Source organism: Amphiura filiformis, chromosome 2 (genome assembly GCF_039555335.1).
Source record: "Amphiura filiformis chromosome 2, Afil_fr2py, whole genome shotgun sequence".
Lineage (NCBI taxonomy): Eukaryota > Metazoa > Echinodermata > Ophiuroidea > Amphilepidida > Amphiuridae > Amphiura > Amphiura filiformis.
The window spans coordinates 61,550,548-61,571,775 of NC_092629.1; the positions used below are offsets into that span (position 1 = coordinate 61,550,548).

Below are 21,228 nucleotides of genomic sequence, written 5' to 3' on the forward strand. Positions count from 1 at the left end.
TATTTTTTTTCCTTCAGAAATGTCAGTTAAAAACATAGTGCTTGGATATACATTTTTTTTATAATCCTGGTGTTAAAATTAGGCACGAAATTGTGTCTTTTTGTGTGATATTTTTGATTTTTATAGGCCTTAAGTTCGCCCGCGAGCTTTTTTCGGAATTAATTTTTTAGCGTTTCAAACTAATATGGTTTTTCCACTTCTGTAAGGGACATCGTGTGGGCCTAAATAGTATAGTTTGGCCAGAATTTCCCCGTTTTGATTTCACCCTTTTTCACTTGCGACTGCCAATATGTCCAGCCAGCTCCAGTACTTCATTTCTAATAATTATAACCAGCAGAAATAATCGATATTTCTATTGTGGCTTGCAAAATCATCCATCCATGGGAATATTCGCGAGTTGATTTTGACAAAATTGGCAGTCGGAATTGAAAAATGGTGCAAAATCAAAACCGAAGTTCTGACAAAACTGTGGCATATGGGTTTATATGATGTGCTTTAGAAAGTTGGGAAATATCTTTCGTTAGCGAATTATGTTACTTTGAAAAGCAAAACGTTGACCCAAAAAAAGCTCGCGGGGCAACTTGAAGCCTATGAAAATCGAAAAACTTACACTAGAAGTCTAAATTTCGCACATAAGTTTAACATCAGGGTTTGAAAAAAATATACAGTAAACCAAGCATTATAGTTTTCTTCTGACATTTACTGCAAAATGAAAATTATTGCTTTTCATTTCGCCGAGAAAATGAATTTTATACTGAAAAGTTGTAACTCAAAATTTTGCTCATTTCAACACCAAATTCGATCGTTTGTATTGCCTCATTAAATGACTGAGTGAGTCTTGTACAACAAAATATATTGGTTGACCACCGATTAGCCCGATTTCATTTATCGTCCAATCAATACAAATTAGAAAATCCCATAGGAAATTGCCGAAAAATGGCCTGTGCCATTCAATCAGGCCCGGTGCCATGCCCCCTCCTCCATTCATGGTCTGTGCCCTCCCCCAATGCACTGGGAACATGCTGAAGCAAACAATATTGTACATGTTAACGTTTTTAATTGTAAACTTGTAATGTTTGTACTTGTTTAACCGACTTTTAAGGAAGGACACTGCAAATAGCCCGGCAGATCAATAATATGGGTGCCATCGTGTTAATTGCTGGCTATCATGGTTGTCCGGCCATACCCACAGCCGTATTATTCCAACGCTCATTCGTCATGAGTCGACAACCCTTCGTACCCATGATGAAGCAAATAGTCATCATGTTACATGCGATTAATTGCTTCGATATTGTGTCAAATAAATGTCATGTTGCTTAACACGGTCGGGACCAGTTTGCAGTCATTGCATGCACACTGTGTTGCATGTGTCAAGTATATACGGTGTTGTGTGGATGGAAATGTAAGAATGTTCGATTTTTGACAAATAATACTATGCGCATTGGTGCCAGTGTCTTCTTCTTCTTCTTCTTCTTCCATAAAGTACAGTCTTCACTCCCGAGTATTGTCGTACTGTGTGCGGTGCAAAGGGTGTGAGCGGAAACACGAAGTTCACTGAGTGCAGATAAACTTGAGCGGTGCTGATGTGCGAGTAAAAACGACCCTCTTCCAGTCTAGCGAAGCGTCAGTGGATTCAGCCGGCTTCGGAAGATCTCCAAAGATGTGGCAGATACGACTGAGGCTGGTAGTGTGTTCCACAAGCAAATGACGCTCGGGAAGTAGGAAAACTGGTAAGACTGGTAAGATTTTAGATAAAAGCTTTTGGACACCTTCGCTACGTATCTCAAACAGAGGAACATCAGGATGAGGACTTTGACCAAGATCAGGCAAGTCTTCAGAGTCTTCAGATGTAAAAACTGATACAAACTGGTCATTCAACAGGTTGGCCTTAATGATACTGTCACTCTGGAGGATGCCATCTTTCATGAGAGGAGCCACTCCGGTATTGTCGCAGCGCTTACTTTTGACGAATGACTAAAATTTCTGCGGGTTTGTAGACAACTCACCACAAATCATGTCATCGATGAAGGTGTTATAAGCTTTACAGCAGCTGAATCTCCAATCTCCTTCTTTCTTAGATTTCTTGGCTTTCAGATAGGCCTTCTTCTTTCTCCTAGCAAGAGCTTTAAGATCACTGTTAATCCACGGTTGATTGAATCTAGTAGTGGACATCTTAGATGGGACACAGTCAGCTAGGATTTGGTCAACTGTGTTAGTAGAAACAAATAAGCTGGCAAAATCGAGGAAATGAGACTTGATATCATTCATGTCTGCTTTCTTCTACAAAAGAATTTTCCTCCGCACAGGTTTCTGGCGCTTGGCACGGACATCAGATACAGTGAGGACCATCTCGTGGTCGCTCACACCTGGTAGGGGAATGCACTTGCTAACGAGAGATGGCCTATTGGTCAAAAATAGGTCCAAGGTGTTGTTGATTCTGGTGGGGAAATCAACAATTTGGCTGAGACCCAGGTCCTGAAAGGTGGACAAGAAGCAGTTGTTGAGTGCTGCACTGTACTGATGACCAGTGATGGATTCAGTAGCCCAATTGATGTCAGGCAAGTTAAAGTCTCCACTGATCCAAAAACTGGCAGTAGGGAACTTCAACTTAGAGCTTCAAACCTGTTTTCGCTTTCACCAATGTAGGAGTCAAGGAGACCAGATGAATAATTAGGAGCGTCACAGTGCTCACAAATCCATGTCACGTCAGATCTATTTAGACCATTGTAACTTTCAGAAGACATGCCCATGCAGTCAGTGTGATACCATATATCACATGTATCACATGCAACAGCAGTTCTGGTACGAGACCATCGCACAGCCTTATAACAAATGCCGCAGGGATATTTGGGGCATACGGTCTAGGATTGAGCTCGGTGTCGTGAGACTGTGCAATGAGCAGGATACTAAGGTACAGGAGAACTACTTTGGAGTTCAAGCTCAGATTGCAAGGTTTGGTAGGGCTTTGTTGAAATAAATCCAAAGAGGAGATCAGGGAAGCCTGCATGATCTTATGGTGGGTGTAGTGATTTGGTTCAGCAAAACTAGCTGCTGGGTACCACATAAATGAGTCTAGGTTCAGAATATCAACTTCGATCGTACGGTGTGGTGAATTGATCAGTCATAACAAAGTTAGTAGCCATGATGGGGAAAACCAACAGCAGGGATAGGATTTGAGTATCAAACATAACTGCTAACTGACCTTAGCATCCAGTGGGAAAGGTAGAGTATCAAACCTGGTGCAGTGTGGATAAAAACTAGAAGCATCCGATGGATGGAGGAAGCAATCATTCATAGATCAGTGGTCCGTAGAGCATACGGTCGGCAAGGCTCCGTGTCAACAAAAACAAAGTAATCCAAGATGGCTGCCAATGTTCCAACCCCGCGAAAATCGGGAGCAAGGAGATGGTAAAAAAAACAAGTTCAGGATGATATTTCTGATGAGAACACATGGCTAGATACAATCCAGGATAGTTTAACACAACTCATATGGTGAAAATTGTGAGGTAGCGACATCATAAACCAGAAAAATCGGGTAGAAAATGCGATGAAGTAGGAGCACTTCAAAAATACGTGTTTCCGCTTTCGCGACCTTTTGTCAATACCACTTCTAGTGACAAGGATTCCTGGATTAATGACATGTTAATTTCATGGTTGTTACGACTCCCCCGTTCTGGGGAGGGAGTTTTATATCAAAAACAAACAAACAAACAACACGTGATATCTTTTTATGCTTACGGAGCAAGCCCATCTTTTGAGAATTGGCCAATCACAGTCTTAGGTCGCGTAATCGTGCTGTTGCACAAAAATTACGCTCACGCAACAGTACGCAGAGATGGTATGCCCCTCATGATCGAGAATTGGATATTTTGAATGATATGTTTACGGTCTATGTAGGCCTATGCATTTGGCCTGTAGACAGCAAAATACGTGTCACACCAAATTGTTCTTCACACAAACACCAGTGTAACATGGCTCTACATCTTAAAATAAACTTCACACCATGTACTTCATGTGTGGACATTCTCATGCTTTTATCACAAAGTGCACAATTGTACCAAATTTGAAAGCTTAGCAGCTAAACTAGTATCAGGATTTACAAGATTTATGAAGTTTCTAGCTCAACAAATCAAGGACTATTTAATACTTTGCTGTTGTTGTTGTGTAGGCCTATGTGGGACAGTCCCGGAGGCTTAATTTCTTTCTGCAACCATAATGGGCCGCAATATATCACTAACCGCATCGTCCGAGGCAAGGTTCATTATTGTCAGGGTTAGGGGTTAGGGTTAGGGTCTTATGGGTAGGGTTAGGGGTTAGGGTTAGGGTTAGAGTTAGGGTTAGGGTTAGGGTTAGGGTTAGGGTTAGGGGTTTAGGGTTTGGGGTTAGGGTTAGGGTTAGGGTTAGGGTTAGGGTAAGGGTTAGGGTTAGGGTTAGGGTTAGGATTAGGATTAGGATTATATTCGTATTTATTAGTACTAATATACTAGTAATAGTATATTGTGTGTATGCACTTTATTCCGTAATCAATAAGTATCATAAACAAACACCTTTCTGGCACAACGAATCATAGCACAGTCGTGTAGGCATTAGACTATGGATACATAGGTTGTGGGTTCGAACCCCATGTAAACCTTTGTAGAATTTTAATTCTATCGATTTCTTTTTATTTTATTAAGTAAGAGGAAATAATAATGGTAATAAACTCGTGTTATATCTGGCCTCATAGGCCTATAATTACATGTATGTACTACGTGTTATCGCATTGCGGCCCATTATGGTTGCAGAAAGAAATAACGCGTCCCGGAGGCGTGATAACTTGTCATGTGCCGTAAAATCATGTTATTGTTATAAAATGGTCGAATTATGGTAATATAGCTAAACTGCATGAAAATGCGTCTTCGGGGCGGGCACGTATTATCAAAGATGGTATTATGTAATAACGAGAATAAATCAGTGATCGTTGGGTTAATATTTATTGCATCAGACATTAATGTGCCCCGTGATTTGAGATCAGTGTCGATGATAACGGTTGACCTGATTTAAGGTCATATTATTTCCGTGACTTAAATTTCTCGCAGCTGGCAAATTACGTGAAAGTATAGGTTGCTGTCGTCTTATTAAAGCGATATGACTACTTGTGTTTGGAACAGCCTGTATGTCATTTCAGCATTGTAAGATATCTTAATCATGTTAATCATGAGTTCAACTACCCGAAGATGGCACTTTACCAACTACAGATTATGAAGTCGACGTCGTCAATGTTTGACCTCATTCTCAGGTCATGGACTCGTGGTTGTGTATAAAATGTCACTACGAGGCCAAAAGAGTCTGTTTTCAACGGCCCGGGAGTGGCATAACGCGGTGTTCAATCAGGAGCATGAGGTTTTAACCAAACACATTCAAAGACAAATCTGACACATGAGGGTTGAACTGACAGATGAGCGTGTTTGGTTTGACGTCTTAGCGTTACGAACACAATGACATACGATATAGCGTGTTGTTTTACATCATCACTGGTCAAATTACACCAAGTGCATCGAGAAGTATCCTCCCACAGGTATGCGCCTGGCCAAAACTCTGTTAATAGGGTTGTCACTGTATGCCAGTGATGGAGTTTGATGATGATCACTGATGGGAGGTAGGCCTAGTACATCTATAAACGGTGACACGAAGACACACTTGGGTCCTGGTGGGACCAGGCTCAATCAAAATACTCAAGCCAGGTTAAAAAGCCTATAAAACATGCTGGCCTGAAAGAGAAGCAGAAACAAATTTAAAGATAAAGTATAAGGAAAAGAAGCACACTCGCACTTTCATCAAGTGAACTGCCACTGAGGCTGTTGTATTATATAAAAAACGAGTCGTGACTTAGCCTGTTTATATTCGAGGTAAAATTAAGCGATTCAAGTCGAGCAATACCAATACCGGGTATTCTGTGACTTGACCACATTATATTTTTGCTGAACCATGAAATGGTATCAGTCTAAATGTTTTCATCATCGATTCATATGTAGGGGAAAGTGACACGAACGCCCCCTTCGTGAGCTCATATCACTAAGGAGCAACATAGTATCGACTGGGATGGTGTGCGATTTCTGGACCGGGAAGAAGATTGGTTCAGGAGAGGGGTCAGGGAAGCGATCTAAACAAGTAGAACAGGCTGCGACCTGGACAGAGGCCGGGGGCACAATGACCTTCCAACAAGATTTTGTCACTTGACCGAAACCAATCAATCAATATCTGGTAGTCAAGTGCCGAGTCAAGTGGAATATTCTCTTCAGTGGCTAAAGAAGCCTTGTAGATGCAAGTCGCAAGCTACCACAGCTCAGCAAATAATAGTCTTGTGACAAAATCACCTTTTTCCCAAGTTCACACGAATGCACAACAATAATACACTGTTTGATTGAGTTAACAAAATCTAATTCTTTAATTAAAAGTAAAATACCGTCGGACGCATCACATACTGGTCTATCTCGAAAATCACGCATTTCGAGAAAATCGCAATTGAAAATCTTCGTATTAAGTTTACCTTTCTACAATTTAATTTAGACTATGGATTTTCATGAAAGTGGTTGGTTTTAAATTAAAGCATACATCCTGTCTCAAAAACAATTGGCAATTAGAAAATACCGTTGTGACATGATGCTTACATCAACGTCAAGGGCGTAGTCTTAGCTCTCAAATGCCGTTTGCTCTGTTCCATTTGCTTGTTTCAATCTCGAGATATGTTTATTTAACAACAAAAGGGCAAAATCACAATTGTGTCACTTTTACTAGGCAAGAGAGCTGTACATCAATGAGCTGAAGTTGATGCGTCTAATGCACTTCCCCTTCGGGGCTCGTGCATTAGACGCATCATTCGCATCAACATCAGCGCGCGTGCATTATTTTGTCTAATTTCTCTCCCAACAAGTAATATAAACCTATAAGGTCCGTATGCACAAAAGAGTTAGACTGGGTCAAAAGTTAGAACTGGTCTAAGTGGAATTTAGTACAATGAGAAGGACATTTTCCTTTACATTTGCTTAAGTTATTTTGTATTATTTTCATGATTTTTGAACGTTGCATTACAATCTTTAGAATGTGCTAGCTACGCTAGGAAGGAAATAAGAGTAGGCCTAAAGGACCATTCCTGATGGAACTTAATTCCAGTTAGACCAGGTCTAACTTTAGACTCTGTCTAAGTCTTTTGTGCATATGGACCTTAGTGTGCAATATTTGTTTGTCTTTTAACATGTCTTGAGTGACTAAGAGAACAGTATTTTCCATGATAAAATCGTTGACGTGCACATGGATTTAAATTTACAGCAGAATGTGAAATATTTATTCTTTTAATCTGTCGAAAACGCGAATCATTATTCCTGCATCATGATAAAATAGTAAAAACAGTAAAAAAATTTGTATTGTGTAATTGATGCATTCTTTTGATTTCACGAAGGAACCCTTGATAAACTTGATGCTATCACTGATTTACATGTAAAGCATCTTCCCTAGTAAAAGTGGCACAATTGTGATTTTACTCTTTTGTCGTTAACTAAGCATGTCTCGAGATTAAACCAAGCAAATTGAACAGAGCAAACGGCATTTGAGAGCTAAGACTACGCTCTTGACGTTGATGTAAGCATCATGTCACAACGGTATTTTCTAATTGCCAAAGAGGGCGCTTTTCACTTGCACAATTTTTTTTAGACAGGGTGTATACTTAAAAGATTTATTTAAGTGGAATCTTGAATTATATTTACGTATGTAATATTGCTTAAAACAACACTAAAGTTGTAGTTCTGTATGTGAAATAGTAAATTTCCCTATATCGTATTTAAAGTGCATCACATACTGGTCTATCTTGTGGGCTATCTCGATTTCGCGAACGGTGACGTGACTTTAGACGCATCACATACTGGTCTATCTCGAAGCTTCTCGAGATAGACCAGTATGAAATGCACTTTAAATCGATATCGGGAAATTAACTATTTCACATACAGAACTACAACTTACGTGTAGTTTTAAGCAATATTGCATACGTAAATATAATCAAATATTCCTCTTAAATCTGTTAAGTATATGCTTTAATTTGAAACCACTTTTATGAAAATTCATAGTCTAATTAAATAATAGAAAGGTAAACTTATTAAGAAGATTTTCAATTGCGATTTTCTCTAAATGCGTGGTTTTTTTCGAGATAGATCAGTATGTGAAATACGTATTTTAATATTTTATAACTAATTATTTGGCAAAAATTGAGGTCTGTAATTTGTTGAATTAGAAGAGCTCCGTAAAAAAATATGTATATTCCAATTTTCTCAGAAAAGTAAAAAATTCAAGATAGACCAGTATGTGATGCACCCGACGATATGATTGACACATGTACATGAACAATTAGTGCACAAACAATATAATCACAGTCTTCTTCTTGGTGATCATAGAGTTATGCTGTAATGTTCTGGACGGCTGATATATGTCCATTACTTGTTCACTTGTTCAGCGAAGTCCACTGTACAAATGCATTAATATCCTTTGCGTATAAAATCCTCGCAAAGAAATGGCGCTGCTTCCTCCTGTAGCTTGAAAACTTGTTGGGGTATAATTTTCACTCAAGTTCATTTCAAGATCATGTGGTTCACAAGGTCAAATACAAGGTCAAAATTAAGGTTAAAAGGTCATCCAATCTCAACTTGCTCCTACATCAAAAATAATGAAATATTTGGATTGCTTATGTAATTACCTTTCCAAAGACACCAGTATCAAATTATCAATAGTTCTGACCCATCGGTTACCATGGTTACAGAGTAGATATCGTCTTTTGATTATTGACTTAGGCTATATGCTTGTTTTGGCCAAACTCGTCCCAAAAAAGGGCGTACCGTAACGCGACAACCATATGTCCGACGGGACTAAAATTTGAAATTTAAGCTTTTTCAGCCTCAAGTATCTCAGAAACCAAATATGACCGTACACCACGAATGAGCCGTTAAGTCGGCCCGGTCAATTTTGTTATATTTCGTGTTTAGAAAATATATATCATAAGCTTTACATTGGTATATCATTTGACTTCAAACGATATCCAGATGCGGGTCTATGATTCGTTGAACATTGCTCCTTCAACAAAATGGTACCTTTTTTGGTTCTACATGTGTCTCTTTTTCCACAACGCTGGTAATAAATATCAAACAGTCATAATTGGCGGCCATTTCAAATCATTTCAAATGTTCTCTCATTGTTAATTGTAGGTTATACATACCTAAGAAAGAATGAATTGTTTACCAACCCAAAGTGTTACAATTAAATCGAACCCACGACCTTCCGATCTCTAGACGGACGCCTTACCATTTGGCTACCAGCTACCATTGATAAACGGTGGTTAAAACTGGGTCTAATGTAAAGCAGTCGAGGGATACAATACACACAAACAAATATTACGAAATCACACAAGTGAAGTAGATCATTACTGATGCTTAATCGTTTCCCCAGTATAATATAAGGTCGTGGGTTCGATTCCCATGCCGGCATATTCCCTTGCTTTTTTTTTTTCATGTTGAGTTGTGTGCCGGTTGGGATTTGTATTTATTTGTTGTCTTGTTTAATTGTAACACTTTGGGTTGGTAAACAGTTCATTCTTTCTTATTTAATATATTCTGTTTCCTCTCGTAGCGAGCCATCATTCCCCATTGTGTTTAGTTGTTCTTGTGCTGGATGCGTATTCTCTTATACATACCTATTGTCTGTCCAATTAACATAGACACCCAGTTTTTGTTACTTATTTGAAAAAATATCCACTTTCAAGGAAAGTCATGAAAGAAAAGTGTTAACATTCGCTGAGACCTAACGGGGTTTTTGTGTTTCCAAAGCATTGAGTGAGAGTTTACCAGAAATTCTATTGAAATTGGAAGGTTTTTCTCAACACTTTAAAAATAATCCGGTAGAAGTTGGGTACCATTATTTTGGAAGGTCTCATTATACAGATTTGTAGGTATTGTGATTTTGGATAGTGAATGGATGAATAGTAAATTAATTATACTCCTCACCAAAAACATTTTATAAAAATGAAAAATATAATTCAGTTCATAAAATACAGACAGTGTTTCTTATAGAGGTTATCCACTTCACTCATGTGTGACTTCTAACAAAAGGCGCCGATTCCCGTAGTATTCCTTATTCAAAACAAATCAATTCATGACCTCGGAGTTACCTGCATGACTCTTGGCGGGCTATTTTGAAACAGTCATGGTTGCACATGCAGGTACTTCTTTTGAAAGTTGTAAACAAGGTATAGCAGTCGTTGATAGGATATGCAGCTTATAGAACACGGATAACCTCTATTGGTATATTTATTGTTAGTGTATTAACGCAGTGATCCCAGTTGTCCCTCAACCAATTACAACAATTCGGCGTGGTATTTGAATCTTGTTCTGTGCATGCTTTTGGCTTGGCCCAATTCCAAGAAATTACAAATTGTATGCCCTATGAATGTTCTGATGTTATTGGTGAGGAGTATAATTCACAATACACTCCAGACGCACAGTAACTTGCCCTATCATTTGTTATAATGCACCAACTGTGACATCTTTTGAGTTATAGAGGTTGTGCATGAAATTATTGATTGGCTCCAAACAAAGGATTTGAACCGGGTGTCCTTCACCGAAATCCACAGTCCATTCAATCAAATATTGTCATCAACCTATTTGATCGTAGTGTATTTGTTATGCGTGTGAGACGACCTCTCGCGGTGATTGCAAACATGCTTTTGTTGAATGCATTTGAGTAGACCGCCATTATTGTGAATTAGTAAAAGGATCAAAGAAAAAGGGTGTCATCACTGATCAATATGCATGACTACAATGTTCAAACCCCCCTTACTGTAAATAGATTATCCCATCAAAAGTTTCAAGTCATTAGGAATATTCGGCTGGACCCAGATATCTTGCTGTAAATCGGTCAAAATTGAATAAAAGTAGACAAGGAAGAATATTTTTTCATCGCTTTACTAATAATTTCTGTTAGGTCTGACCGTGTTTAGCAACTTTTCTTTCATGACTTTTTGCCAAAGTGAAAACTTTTCGAAATATATCCTAAAAACCGGGTGTCTAAGTTATTTGGACAGACAATAGACAAAATACAATGCTTTGTAACCGGCCACTTGAACAGGATTTAGCCAAAGCAAACAACGACTAGAGCTATTTAAAATGTATAGGTAAAAGCTTACTTTCCTCTTCAACAATAGGATTATTGATTGGTTTAAAAGGTGTTTGACTAGCGCTATCAAAATCAGATACATGTAGCACCAACTTGAGGTACCTATGAATAAGATGTAACCATGATGTAACCCGTGATCTGACACAGAATGACCCTATGGTCTAATTACCAGCGGCACAGTTCATTTACATCCAGTCAATAATCATCTAAAATAAAAAAACCCTTTAAAAGGGAGTGCTCAGGCATGATTGGAAAACATGGTTGTACAATGTAGGTCGGTGGTAATTCATGTAGGCCTACTAATAAACTTCTTGTTATAAAAAAGTGTACCATAGCTTTAATGTTATTCTATATATTTATACTATGATCAGCTCTTAATAGGCGGGAATTATTCGTTTTTTGTTACTGCGCAAGTCAATAAAGTTCCAAATTACGCCGCGCGTAAATTCACAAAAGCATGTGTCATTCACGCAATATGCAAAGCGCAGTTCGCGTAGGTGCTGCGCCCAGCTGTGTGTGTGTATGCCATTCTACATGTATATCAATCCACAATGTTATGAGTCCCGCCTATTATGAGCTGATCAGAGTATAACACAACATATATGAAGTAAGAAACAGGTTTCGATGGTGTACGTAGGTCTATTTTGTGTATTATGTAGGCCCCACCCCATATTGGATTTTTTTAAACACTTCAACATGTACATGTAATATAATGGTAATGAAAAGTAAACCCAAAGTTATACGTACTAAAGTAATTTACAAACATGTATGTAATTTCAATGATGTGCACTAATTTGGACATCAATTCAACACAATTTGAAAGGGGCATTCCGTGATCCACACTTTGTACAGAAATATTCAGATTTTTATCATTTTTATACCACTGGAAAACTCTGGCAGAACTGTTTCTGTATAAAATAATTCTTGCCGATTAATTCGTTTAGCAAGCATATCGTCAAACTTGTTCGCCAAATTACAACACAGCAAGTGGCATATGGGGCATATAAATACACATAGAGGCTGTATCAAAATGATACCAGTACTCATCAATTTTGATGTTGATTGATAAGCGTACATGCTTATTTTATTCTTGCAAACAAACAATCTGATCAACTGAAGTTGTGAGATTTAAGCTTTTGCTCCTGGATATGTCATAAAAAGTGTATGCTATAGGATTGTGAAATACTCCTTTAACATATTATGTCACATTTAGTGATGTAGGCCTATGCACTTGAATGTTACCCATGAAAATAAAAAGTAAAGTTTAAGTTGTACATGTTAACGATCTAAATAATACAATTTAGATATTACACTACTTTATCACCAATGCATCATTTTTACAAAAAAAAAATAATTTAAGCCCTTAGCTCCAATGTGCTCTGTTCTATTTAAGATGCCATTTTACCCAAAATGGTTTAAACTTGATAAATTTGTGTTTGTGGGATATTTCAATCTGTTGGCGTTGAAGATGCTGCTGGATATAAATTTGTATCTGCGGAATATTCCAATTTCTGTTGGTCTTGATTCTTGAAGATGATGCTGTGGAAGGCTGTTGTGTAGAGTGTGAATGAGATGACTACTGTGTATATAGTGTGGATGAGATTACCACTGTGAACTTCTGGCAAATCCAGAACAATCAGAACACCTTACTTATCTCTCATTGCAAATTTAAGAAGTTCATGGACATTTGGTAACTTGGTATAATTGACTATGCAGGCTGACCTAGCTAGCTGACTTTGTACATAAAACAAAATCTGTTCATGGACAGTTTGTAACTTGTTATTAAACTTCAACTTCAACTTCCAGACCACTACACTATCAATCTGTCAACACTCATAATATTGAAACTGATTATCATTCCCAGGTAACAAATCCCTCCACTATGGGCTACAGAACACAGTCTTATAAATAATTTCATGTGGAATGAGGCTAATATCATATCCCCACCTCAAACTAGAAATCTCACTGCTGCATATATTTATGAACTATGTCATGAGGAGTGAGGTTATTTTAGGAGCTGGCAGTAGTCTGCATTAGTGCATATTTCTATTACTGAGATATCATGCATTATTCTACAAAATATTTTTAGTGATTACAAAGCAAGAGCATTTGCAAAAGAAGCTCGACTTGGAGCTACTTAGGTTCAAGGGTCAAATTTTATTTCAAGGTCTAAACTGAATGTATATATTCACTCAGGTGTACCTGAGCGAAAAAATGACAACTTCAAATAAATTGTGAGCACGAGTTTATGTTCCTCGACATGAGTGTATTGGATGAACGTTCTGACATGCGGATAGATTGGCCTTGAAATGTAAGTGTGCGCGCTATAATTGAACATATGAATACAAAAGCCACCCAAGTCCATACTTTGGCCAAATTGAGTTAAGCATGGGAAAGGGTTGCTATACATAGGCCTGTCATATGTTTGAAAGAACAACTCAAATTCATCCTCGGTGTCTATTGAGCATGTAAGAAATAGCATGTATGAAAGAATCAACCCAAGTCCATGATTTGAGTCTTGTAACACATTGATTGAAATCCAGTATGTATAAAAGTCCACTTGTAACATCTTCATTGCTGGAGAGTGACTTTTGAAAAAAAAAGGGTTTAATCAAAGAAAGTGTGTGGTTTATATTACATGGCAGAATGCTTATCATATATACATAACTGTGTGCTTTATTTTGTATTATCTTACTAGTGGTAATCTCATTCCAACATTATTGTCTTTGTATATGATTCAAAAAACCACCCAAGTCCAGAATTTAAAATGAACCCCACGAAGTCCCTGAAATGCTAATCGTCATACCTAATACAGTTTAACCCACCCATTTGCACGTACAACTTACCATATTGACCAGGTAAATCTAACTGAAGGAATTAAAATGATACACGGGTTTTTTTTCTCAAAATCACTTCCCATGGACTTGGGTGGGTTTTGGATTTATGTATTCAATTAATGAACTAAATTATTTTGTAGTTTTGCTTTTGCAATGAATATTCGTCTGGATGCAAGTTATTCACAAAGTCATAGCTTCAGACAACAGAAGTTCAATGCCTCTTTATTTGTAATTACTTGTGTTGCTGAGACCAGTGCTACCAGTAGGAGACGGAATAAGCATAATAAGACAAGGTTAAAATGCCATTGTGAGCTACAGGTGCATATAATTGAGTTTTATATTATTTTATTGATAAATATTTGAATTAATTTTGCTACTACGGATATTATTAAAGTGTATAACTCATATTCCATGAAGGTTACTGTGTGTCACTGTATTCAAGAAACACTTGATGAGAGAATTTACCTCAGCAAAGACTCGCATGGTCGTATCACTGCCTTCCCATGCAAAGAGGCAGTATAAAACAAATTTAGCACCAGTGAGATTCCAAAGTACTAGTAACTAATAGCATAAACGGACCGAGAATCTCTGAACCCCTGGATACTCTGTCTAAAATCATCTGATAATCAAGTTTTGATGAGGGGAGTGTTATTTTTTAACAAATTGATAAAAGATGCACAAAGTATTTACTTCAGTCCCGGGGGGGGGGGTCTTTGGGTGACAGCGACGGTGAAAAGGGGGTCTTAACAGCCCTATACATACGCGTCATCTCCAAATTGGGAGTGCCCCCGGGACTTGGTATGAAAATGAGTGAATACTATCGAGGGAGAATCAACCTTGATCAATTGACCTGTAATTCAGCAGAAATAGAACCCATTATAAAAGCCATAGCATTGCAATTAGATCATCTATTTCACGGCTAGTTTTTATTTCATGAAGTGTTTTTGACAAATGACTATACCATTAAATGTGGATTATGGGAATTTATGCGCGAATCCCGAACCAGGAGAAATTTGTAAATTTGAAAAACAAGGGGTTGCCAGGAAATTACAAAAACAGAGTTTGAACATGTTAAAGAAGTTTTGGAATTACAATAAGACGAGAGGTTAAGGGATCTAAAATGAGCGTTTAGTGCGTTTCGACAGTATTTTTTGTGGGACATGAGAGCACCTCGGACCTATCGAATTGCATTCTGAATCACAAATTTTATGACAAATTATAAAAATTTGATATTTTTCAAATTTTGATATATAACAGTCCTCGAAGTAAATTATATAAATCTAATGATATATTCTTAAAGTGTATGTAGCAGGGAGGAAAAGCCGACGGTCGTTGAAAATTTTGACCTTTCATATTGAAGATATGGATTTTTTCCCAAAAAGACCTAATTTTTTTTTTGGTGTTTTGGGAAAAAATCCATATCTTCAATACGAAAGGTCAAAATTTTCAATTGATCGTCGGCTTTTCATCCCACCTACATACACTTTAAGTATAAATCATCAGATTTATAAAGTTTACTTCAAGTACTGTTAAATATCAAAAATATCAATTTTAATGATTTGCCATAAAAATGTGTATTAAATTGCGAATTTCAAAAAATGAAAATTATTTGATATCAGAATGACATTCTTCGTATTCAGAATGCAATTCGATATGTCTGATGTGCTCTGATGTCCCAAAATAAATATTGTCCAAACGTTCATACCCCAGCCCTTAACAGAAGGGGAGAATTGAAATGGAACAATTTGTAACAGGTTCAATGAATTAAGCAGTGCGAGCGAGGGTCTCAACGAATGCCGTTACTTTGCGACCCAAAAAGCTTTGAAAAGGGAAGAAAAATAAATATTATTTAAAAAATGAATAGGCCTAAGTATAAATAAATAAAACAAAACAAATAAATTCAAATAACGAAAACATGATAGGCAAGGTCGCACTTAAAACTGCATATTAAAATAATTTAATTTTGTCAGAGCGGACTCATCTTATTATGTTTTGAAACCCCACATGTTTGTACATTCATTGAATGTGTTGGGTACAAAAACTCATGCTCTAGTCAAATTCTGAGCCATGAGTGTTGAATAGGGGCAATTGAACTTAGTCACACGGAATGAGACCATTTTGGCTGGGGGATGTTCTTCCTGGTTGAAGGTGTATGGGGATGTGACATGGTTTTGGGGTACCTTTTCAGCAATTTTGGTATATCGTTGGGCGGAGACCAATGCGACCCGGTCATGTGTGGGTGCGTTTGGGACCATTTTTGTGACATACTGATGGATGGCAAAAAGTAGGTATAGAGAAAGGCAACATTCGAAGGTATGCGTAGCACATCCCCGTATGAAATAACAAATCAAAGTTGGTTCAATTATGTTCATGATGTTGTCGTGCCAACATTTCTACTATATTGCAACCTGGTCTCTTGCTTTCGTCCCTGTTAGGACCTTCTATATTAGAACTCCGTTAGTAAAGAACTCACTCAACTATAATATTTGAGTTCTTTGAATAACTAAACATATCTCGAGATTAAAATAAGCAAATTGAACATACCAAACGGCATTTGAGAGCTAAGATTACGCCTTTGACGTTGATGTAAGCATTATGTCACACCAATATTGTCTAATTGCCATAGAGGGCGCTAATTACCTGCACAATTTTTTTTGAGACAGGCTGTACGTATGACCACTTCCACTTCCTGACAAAAGGAGTATCCGGCAAGCTGCTCACCTGGATTAGGAGCTACCTGACAGATCGTTCTATCAAAGTTTTCTTATCTGGACAGTCATCAAGTACTTTCTACATCAATGCATCAGTTCCCCATGGGTCAATATTGGGCTCACTTTTGTTCTTTGTCTTCATCGATGCCTTGGTGATGAGTGTGAAAACCAACTCGACCTCTTGTTTTGTGAGATCGTTACTGCTAGCTTGAGAACAGAGACCTGGAGGAAATGAGGATTTGGACAGACAGATGGAAGGTGACCTTCGAGCTATCGAAATGTAAGGCAATGACAATATCAAGAAAGAGGAGGAGATACTGGGAGTTATACAGTCGACAGCAAGCTGACCTGGACAAAGCATATTTCTAACCTCTCATCCAGTGCAAGGACCAATCTTTTTGAGCAGAATTGTGATTCACCCTGATGCACATTTTGCACATGCAAGTTTGAGAAAGTTCAATACAATGCAGTTTTGAATGGACAACTGCCAGCTCACATACTGAACTTTGTGAGGCAGGCTGACTAAACTTGGAACGACTTTAAGGCTGTTCCCAGACCCTCCCTCCCACACATTTCATTGCATTTATTTTTAACACAGGAAACCTGGTGGTTCCGCACTAGAAGCTATTTATAATGATAACCATAAATGCTCTCTCAATTCATAGTGATAACAAATAGAAAAGGAACGCATTGTCGCTTATTTTACACAATGTAAATACAGTGGGTGAGGGATTGCAGGGCTTACCTAACGTAGGAGAAGTAAGGGGGTTGGTAGTGTTGATAGTGGGCAAAATACTCCAGGGCTGGATATGCTTCAAGAAATGTACTTTCAGGTACCTAAAATTGAGATTAATTCCCGGGATTCATTAAATCAGCTCAACCAGAAAAACTCGCTTTTCGTTAGATGTTGCCTTGCTACACTCATAGAAATGACTTGTTCGCCTTGTTGGCGCAATTCAAAAGGAGTAAGTTTGGACAACTCAAAAATAGTGTAAAAGTTGCCAAAACAAAATTCATTTTAGTTATCCGAACTTAAAAATGCTGAAAAAGCTCAAAAAGTTCCGTCAACTAATCAACTTTGTTGGCATTACTTAAAAAGTTGATGTAAGTCGTTGCGTCAACTTTTCAAGTAATGCCAACTTCTGAATTCAAGTTCAGGGAACTTAGAAAACTAAACAAGGTTCAAAGAACCAATTAGTTGTGTTATTGTAACTCAACATGTAAGTTGATGTTACTCGTTCATATTAAGTTACTGGTACTTATTGTTTTGAGTTATTCCAATTTAGTACTTTGTTACTTAATTCACGTAATTGGATCATTTTCTGCACAATTAGCAGTATTCAAATATTTATTTTTGTAATCAGTGTAAAATTTTGTATACTATAGCACACCTCTAGAAAATGATGCTAACCTAGTTTTATTTTCTGAGTTGTAACAACTCAATAAAGTAAGCGCAAATGAGTGCGACCAACATAATGATATCGAGTCAGCATTACTCAAAATTGTACGCGTTGGCATTACTCGGAAAGTTGACGCAACGACTTACATCAACTTTTCAAGTAATGCCAACTTCTGAATTCAAGTTCAGGGAACTTAGAAAACTAAACAAGGTTCAAAGAACCAATTAGTTGTGTTATTGTAACTCAACATGTAAGTTGATGTTACTCGTTCATATTAAGTTACTGGTACTTATTGTTTTGAGTTATTCCAATTTAGTACTTTGTTACTTAATTCACGTAATTGGATCATTTTCTGCACAATTAGCAGTATTCAAATATTTATTTTTGTAATCAGTGTAAAATTTTGTATACTATAGCACACCTCTAGAAAATGATGCTAACCTAGTTTTATTTTCTGAGTTGTAACAACTCAATAAAGTAAGCGCAAATGAGTGCGACCAACATAATGATATCGAGTCAGCATTACTCAAAATTGTACGCGTTGGCATTACTCGGAAAGTTGACGCAACGACTTTAATAATGCCAACGAACAATTTCTATGAGTGTATACGTTGGTATTCAGCTGGGTGGATGACCATTGGTCAAAAAGATTCAGGTAAATTATCATTAGGATGGATGATGATGAATATTCCTGTCTCTCCAACATCTCAAATTTCTACGCTACTGCTCCTGCAAAATGACCAATACAGTTTTCGCACCTATTGGTTTTATTTTTTCAGATTCGTATAAATGACATGATACACAACAAGAGCAACTAGAGTTGGAGGGTCTTTGCTTTTGATACGTTTACATTGTTATAAATAAACAAACTGGAACTTCAGACAGATGTCGCCTTCAACCATGCTTTTGCATTGTGTATTCGTGACCTTGGCTGAAGAGGGTTTTGTCTTTTAAATCGCCACAGTTTTGAATGTCAAATTGTCTATATCGTATGATTACTTGGGCTATAATCATTCGCTGTGTTTCTTTACTTTTCAAATATTTCTCAAATGACAGAGACTTAATGTTATAACATGATCATATTGCGCTGCATGGGTATTTGTAAGGTTGTCCTGACGTATTGATATGGTTGACGTCTAGTATCAACAGGTTTCATCATTTATATAGACGATCAGTTGATGCTGTTTGATATTTTAAATTGAAAATGATTACCCTGGGAACCACTTGATCCAAATTAGGAATGTTTGTGCTTTATTGAACTCATTTTGTTCATATAATATTTACTTTTCAAAAAAGTTTTAACAACAGTCTATATAAATTTTCTTTATCTTGTTGTCTGCGACTAATTACTGCATGTTTAGGGTTAAAAATGGCGGAAATGTTTCATGTCCAAAATCGAGCATCAAGTTGTGATTGGATGTGTCATTAAGCTATGCTCAAACTGGGACATTTAAAAAAAGGTTGGATTTGAACTGCTTTGCCGTGACAAAGGTTGCAAAAAGACGACGTAACTTTGGCCAGATTGAACAACATGAACAATGTCGATTTTTGTTTGTTTAATAATGGGTGATGGTCGATCGCTCATCTTAACTAGAATTACACGGTTCGTAAATAAGCTGGCCCCAAGCAAAGTTGTGTAAATAACAAACATTTTGCAAATACAAATAATATGCAAATAAGCTCACTAATAATGACAAATATGCAAATAACATGACACAAACATATACAGCACAGCAGGCCACCATAATACAATCACAAGTTTGAATTTGATCGGTGATTGCGTTTAAGCTGCAGAGTGGATTAATGATAATGTAGCCAATAATGCAAATAAGCTCATTGATATTTATAAATATGCAAACAACATGGCACAAAACTATACGGCACATCAGGTCACCATATACAACCCCCATACCAAGTTTGAAGTTGATCGGTCTTTGCTATTTAGCTGCAGAGTGGATTAATGAAAATGCGCGCAAATTGTGCAAATGAGCTCATTAATATTCATAAATATGCCAATAACACGACACAAACCTATACAGCACATCAGGCAACCATATGCTATCACCATAACAAGTTTGATTGGTTATTGCGTTGGATCTGCATAGTGGATTAATTAATTTGGTTTCGCTACCCGGACAGCCAAACAACGAAACAACCGGCCAGCCAAACAACGGGCAACCATTCGGAGGCGTGTAATGAATAAAGTGTTATTACTTTTGTTCGAATATTTGTGTTTACGTCGTGGAGTAACAGAATATTCTGTGTGCGTGGCCTAAACCAAAGGTCTGCAGTGCAAATCTGTCTTTTTTATTTAGTGTTTAGAGAATGTTTACCGTACCCAACCGTTGCTGTCAAAAGACTGTTGATTCTGGATTCTTGTCCGAGTATTTAATGGTATTAACTGACGTAGAGAACATCACTCACAAACTTTCACACTTCTCGGACCTAAAGATTATCATGATTGTAAAGGATTATACACTTGAATCATGTTGTATTTATACTTGCATCTACCGGCATCTACCGCCGTCGCCCGATGCTAGCCTTTCAAAAATGCCTCTTGCATGAATGTTTAATAAACGAGTAAGGTGTGAAGCAGTGAAAGCAAGAAGATCGGTCTAAAAATACACAAAGGGAATACAAAATTCATGACAAATTTCGAAACAAATGAGCCCATTGTAGTTGAAAATGATGTGATAGAAAAAGTAGAAAGTTACAAATATCTTGGCCAGACTGTGAAGCTGGAAGACAACACGAGAGAGGAAGTACTAATCAGAATTAAGGCTGGCTGGAGCTGCTTTGGCAGATATAAAGACACTGTGTGATAGAAAACTGTCAATGATATTAAGGAAGAGGGTCTTCAATCAGTGTGTGCTACCAACAATGACATACGGCTGCGAAACGTGGACAACAACTAAATACCTAGAGCAAAAACTGATAACAGCACAGCGTGCAATGGAAAGAAGAATGCTGAATATCACCATACGGGACAAAATCAGGAACGCGCTTATAAGAAATAAAACCAAAGTCAAGGACATTCTGGAGAAAATAAAGGAGGTAAAATGGAGATGGGCAGGACATCTAGCAAGATCA

The 21,228-nt window shown here is 37.5% G+C and overlaps 1 protein-coding gene across 3 annotated transcripts in view; it reads left to right on the forward strand.

Moving 5' to 3' along the window:
• LOC140146497 (uncharacterized) overlaps positions 1–21,228 on the forward strand; it is a 178,783-nt gene that overhangs the window by 72,306 nt on the left and 85,249 nt on the right. The gene's annotated exons all lie outside the window — the stretch shown is intronic.